This window comes from Seriola dumerili, unplaced genomic scaffold (assembly GCF_002260705.1).
Source record: "Seriola dumerili isolate Sdu_G_001 unplaced genomic scaffold, Sdu_1.0 BDQW01002262.1, whole genome shotgun sequence".
In the NCBI taxonomy this organism is placed as follows: Eukaryota; Metazoa; Chordata; class Actinopteri; order Carangiformes; family Carangidae; genus Seriola; species Seriola dumerili.
In genome coordinates this window covers 383,484-389,483 of record NW_019176517.1, presented here as the reverse complement: position 1 = coordinate 389,483, position 6,000 = coordinate 383,484, and positions in this window count along the sequence as shown.

Here is a 6,000-nt window from a genome sequence, read left to right as displayed (position 1 = left end):
TAAGTTGAACCCAGATGCAGCCAACGCATGGGAGACGGTGCAGGCAGGTTTATTTAGCAAAATCAAGACTTGAACGTGACGTGACGTGACGTGACATGAACAGGCATGAACAGACAGAAAGACAACAGACGATCTGACAATGACAAAGGGGAGCACAAAGACTATATAGACAAGGGAGGCAAGGGTGATTAAACACAGGTGAAACACATTAGGGCGGGGCAGACAATTACTACACAGAAACGAGACCAAGACAAGAAGCAAAAACGCAGACACACAAGGAAACCTTATTACAAAATAAAACAGGAAGTGCAAAAATTTCAAAACAAAACTAACAAAAGGTGTCTGCCATAACAAAACCTGACAGAATCCCCCCCTTAAGGGTCGAATCCCAGACGACCCTCAACCAAAACACAACTCGGGCGGGAGGAGGGATTCAGGGGCCAGCATCTTCTGATGCTCAGTGGAAAACAGGGCAACTCAGGGGGTCGAGACGGAGGATGGCGTCGCCCCTCTGGAGGGCGAGCAGGAGGCCTGCGGCGAAGACGGGGTTTCTCCGGAGGTCGAGCAGGAGGCCTGTGGCGAAGACCGGGTTTCTCCGGAGGTCGAACCGGAGACGACTTGGTCCCAGGGGCAGGAGTCAGCTGAACCGCCGCCAGGAAACGAGGAACAGGGATCGGCCGGACCACTGGAGGCGGCACAAAGTCAGGGACCACCATAGGCGGCACAGAGTCAGGGGCCACCGAAGGCGGCACAGAGTCAGGGGCCACCGGAAGCGGCACAAAGTCAGGAACCAACAGAGGCGGCACAGAGTCAGGGATCGGTCGGACCACTGACTGGGAACCAGAGTCAGAAGTCAGCTGGTCCGCCAACAAGACAGGAGGAACAGGAATCGGCCTGACCGCCGGCATGGAACGAGGAGCAGGGATCGGCCGGACCACTGACTGGGAACCAGAGTCAGAAGTCAGCTGGACCGCCGACTGGACAGGAGGGACAGGATTCAGCCGGACCACCGGCAGCGAACGAGGAGCAGGAATCGGCCGGACCACCGGCAGGGAACGAGGAGCAGGGATCGGCCGGACCACTGACTGGGAACCAGAGTCAGGAGTCAGCTGGACCGCCGACTGGACAAGATTCGGCCGGACCGCCGGCACGGAACAAGGAGCTGGAGACCGGGGTAGCTGGGGCTTGGGCTGGAAGCGGAGAACCTGGGGCTGGGGCCGAGGCCGAGGCCGGGCCTCCCCATGGCTGCGGGAGCCATGATTACCTCGCCTTCTTTGGCCTCCACGAGATCCCCTGAAAATCGCCAGGCGAGTTCCCCAGAAAGGGGACTTTTCAGGGTCCTCCAGGTGAGAGTCCTCCAGGTCCGAGTCCGAGAAGGGGTCAGCCAACGTGAACAGAGACCTGATGACTGACGAGGGCGCTTGCTTACAGGATGGATGCACCCTCAAAAAGGCCATGAGGCTGGCGTAGACTGCTGGGTCCATTCTGGTCAGATCGTTCTGTCAGGTTTTACGAGGTAAGTTGAACCCAGATGCAGCCAACGCATGGGAGACGGTGCAGGCAGGTTTATTTAGCAAAATCAAGACTTGAACGTGACGTGACGTGACATGAACAGGCATGAACAGGCATGAACAGACAGAAAGACAACAGACGATCTGACAATGACAAAGGGGAGCACAAAGACTATATAGACAAGGGAGGCAAGGGTGATTAAACACAGGTGAAACACATTAGGGCGGGGCAGACAATTACTACACAGAAACGAGACCAAGACAAGAAGCAAAAACGCAGACACACAAGGAAACCTTATTACAAAATAAAACAGGAAGTGCAAAAATTTCAAAACAAAACTAACAAAAGGTGTCTGCCATAACAAAACCTGACAAGTCTTGGAATGCAGTGCGGAGACACGTACTGTAGGCACACAGTTATCCTTCAGGACTCTTCAGCCTCACGTCAGAAGCACAGGTCTGTAGCTATCTGAAGTGCACCTACTTTTGATAAACCTAACAGTCATTTATCAGTCTTGGAATGCAGTGCTGGTAAATGAAGCTGTGGTTACTTAGAACTTGTGAGAGTGTGTAGGCTAAGATTTCTGTCAATATTAACATCTTTGATTTACTCTTTACTGTACCTCCAGACACTACCTTCGCTGCCACGCACTACAATAAAAATGCTGACCGACCACAAGCCCAAACAAAAGAAGGTGAACCACTCTTCAAGGTCCACTTTCCAAAGGCCATGGAGGGAGAATGCAGAGCTACACCAGTTAAGACTGAGCCGACATTCTTTAAGTGTTATATTATTTTATTTTTCAACCAAAAAATGTTTTGTACACATTGTATTAAGTATTGCACGTATAATGTTATGACAGTTCCACCAACAACAAAATACAGTAAAGAAAATGTCAGTAGGTAGTTAGAAACAGACTTTCAGTCATTGTTTTGTAAAAAAATAACAAAAAAATAAAAAAAATTTAAACAAAAGCTTTTGTGTTTTATCAAACACGGTATGTGGTGGACCTCATATTTGAAAAAGTCTTCGTTGACCCGGGACCATACACAGAAGCTGTTCTGGCTATCCCCATCCCAGAGGACCTCACTGCACAGTTTGAGCAGCCTGACAAGGAGGAGGTCATATCCAGCTATGTGTCCCGGTTCTATCATGGGGCATTCTAAAAGCCACGTTCTGGCCTGTGGCATCAGGAAACTCCGCACGGATGTGTAGGACTACGCAGGCTGGAATGATGACCCAGATTCTGCAACCAAGGAAGCCCCAGCACCAGCTCACAAAACTCCTATAGGCTAGATACCTGTACCAACTAAAACAACTGGACAGGGCATTTAGTCTTGCAAATATATATCTATGTTGTGTCTCACAATTTTTTATATGGATCCAGTGAATCCTACAGTTTTTTTTATTATCACTGATTATAAGTGCTTCATTTGATGTAAATAAATGCTTGATCGTTTCTTATGAAATTACTCCTCTGAATTCATATATTATATGCACACTATCTGCTGATAGAAAAACTTTACAAATCAAAGAGCAGCTAAACTAATTTATTTGAGGGTTTGTTACTCCATTTAAGGTGTGTTAATACCATTGTAAAATTATGTGCACTGAAGTAAAACAAGACTGCCTGACATCTTTTATTTAGATTGAAACTACATGTTTTTCCAAAGAAGCAAAACGTACTGGTGTATTCCTTTCAACTGTAAAGGACTGTTGGAGTAATTGTATATATGAATTTATCTCATATTTACTAACTAACCATGTATCCTGCTTTATAGTCATATAATCATGCATATAGTTTAACATGTATCCATACAGTTTGTCTTATGATAATAACCATGCATATAGTTTGTCTTATGATGAAGTTGTTTTGCAGGTAGTAGCTGCTGGAGGAGAGCACAAGCTGTCACGATGCATAGAGCGGACTGGTACCAGCCTGATCTACTTCTACATCATGGGATGAACATTTGAACAATGTTCATCTGGCACCCATCATATTGCTTTTGTTTGATTCTCAGTTCTTTAAGATAAGCAATGACTTGTAACCAAAGAATGCTTGGAATGCTTTATGTGATAATAAAAAGAGAGGAGACGGTGGAATATGCTCAAAGCGGGTTGGAGATTGTAACTGAGCATATCTCTGTCCGTTCTCCTCGCGAGTAAGAAATAACGCTCTTGTCTTTCTCTTCTTTGTGTCAGTATTAAATGTCTTAGGTGGTGTAAACCTGACATTAACTTGGTCCTTCGAGCCGGATACCAACAGACCTGAGGATTCCAGCGGGAGGGTGGACTCCAGGAAAGACTGTGGCCACAGCAGAGCTCCACAGTGTGAGCTCTTGAGATCCTTTTCCAGGACTGGATGTTTGCCCGCCAGCTGGGATCTGATGGTTGACGGTATTCCGAAAGGGGAAGGACAACAGCGGTGAGTAGAGTTTGTTTAAAAACAAGCGAGTGACTGAGGGTCATTGCGCGTTGTAACAAACCCTGTAAATCCTAGTCTCTGACAGGTAAAAGAAGGACGGCGGAGTCCGAGAAAATCCGTAACAATAAATGGGCAGCGGAGTCCCGTAAAGTTCCATGGAAAAAACAAACTGTGTATGAGTGACTGAGTGCATGGAGATTAAAATAACACTAGGTATTTTGTCTCATATAAAACAGTGGGAACGTAAACAGCAAACCTCTTGTGGATGCAAAGGCAAGAATTCTCCACTCGAAAGAGTTGAAGTGAGAATTACCACAACAAGGAATTGAATTGCTGTCCTGCTGACAGAGAAAACCAGTCTTTAGAACACCCTAGGTGTTAACAGGACTGGCCCAAATTCTCTAAAAAACAAGAAACAACTAAAACTCGAGTTAGGGAAAAGAACTTTCTGTACAAATTTAGAAAGTCAAACCCGAACAAAATTAAAGTACCTAGGGAGATAAATACCAGCAAAATTAAAACCTTGGGAGACGTCCCAACGATTCAAGGCAACAAAGCATAAAAAGAAAAAATATAAGTAAAGAAATAAATAAATAAATATATATTAATAGATAAATAAATAAAATAAAATAAAAATAAAAAGGTAAAATGGGAAAGGGGGGTAGCAAAGCAACCCTAAAGGAAGAATTATCATGTAAAGATTGGAAATATGTTGAGAAACAGGATCCAAGTAAAATAAAACACCTAGATAAATGAATAACAAAATATGGATTTGAGGGCCAACTAAGCACCCAAAAAATAGACATGCTAAAGACCGAAATAATCACAAAAACAAAAAATTATCCCAAGAAAAAGGAAAAAGAGGGATACAGTGACATAGACTTTTGGATGAAGATGGCAGGAAAGAGAGAGGAAGGGGAAAGAAAGCGTGAGAAAAAAGGAAAACAGGGACATGCAGAGAAAGGAGAAGATAAACAAGTCATGTTTCACAGGAAGGAAGATAATGAGACAGGGCCGGTTAGGCGAAGGAGGGATAGAGATAGTGAGGTAGAAAGTGAGGAGGAAGGAGCTGTAGCTGTAGGACAAGAAAAACCAATACAGAAAATATATCCTACACTGCCTCAAGAAAATACACCCCAATACAAAGGCTCACAAACACATACAAGAAACACCAGAGCAGGAGGTAACCAGTATGAGTGGTCAAAAACCCTGGGAAAGATATTTTCCCCGGTTACTCCTGCTCTATCAGTCACTGACATGTCACCTAGCAGTGCTGAAGCTTATCCCATGATCCAAGTAGCAAATCCCAATGATAATGGGGGATGATGAAGTTTCCCTGGGAAATGCTTTCGTAGATAAGACAGCAAAAGCGGCCACTGAAGGACAGCTCGAGGTGTTGTCCCTGGAGGAAGATAAAAAACTAGATGATGTGGTACTAGAAAAAATGCAACAACAAAGTCCACAATCAGAAAAAGACACTTGGATAAAAAATGGAGCAAAACTATACAAAGGCTGCAAATAAACCTATCCTACCAAAAAATGTATACAAGTGGGCGGCTATATTGAGCCATGGTGTAACACATGTCTCAACAGGAGGGATGGTAGGACAGATACATCAATACTTTACTACCCATGGCTTTAACTCTTATTCAAAAAATTTTTGTAGAGCATGTTTAACTTGTGCAAAGCATAACCCACAAGGGAACCTAAGACCACGAAGGGGCCGTTTCCCAACAGCCCAATATCCATTTCAAGTAATCCACATGGACTTTATAGAATTAAACCAAAGTGAAGGGAAAAAGTATTGTCTAGTCATAGTTGATGCGTTTTCAAAATGGGTTGAACTTTTCCCCACAAAACACCCCGATGCACTAACGGTGGCTAAAGCATTGTGCAAGGATATCATACCAAGGTATGGGATCCCTGAAAGAATATATAGTGATAACGGAACTCATTTTGTCAACCAGATCGTCAAAAAGGTTGGAACAATGTTCCATATCGACTTAAAAAATCACTGTGCTTATCATCCACAAAGTGCAGGGCTAGTGGAACGCACAAATGGA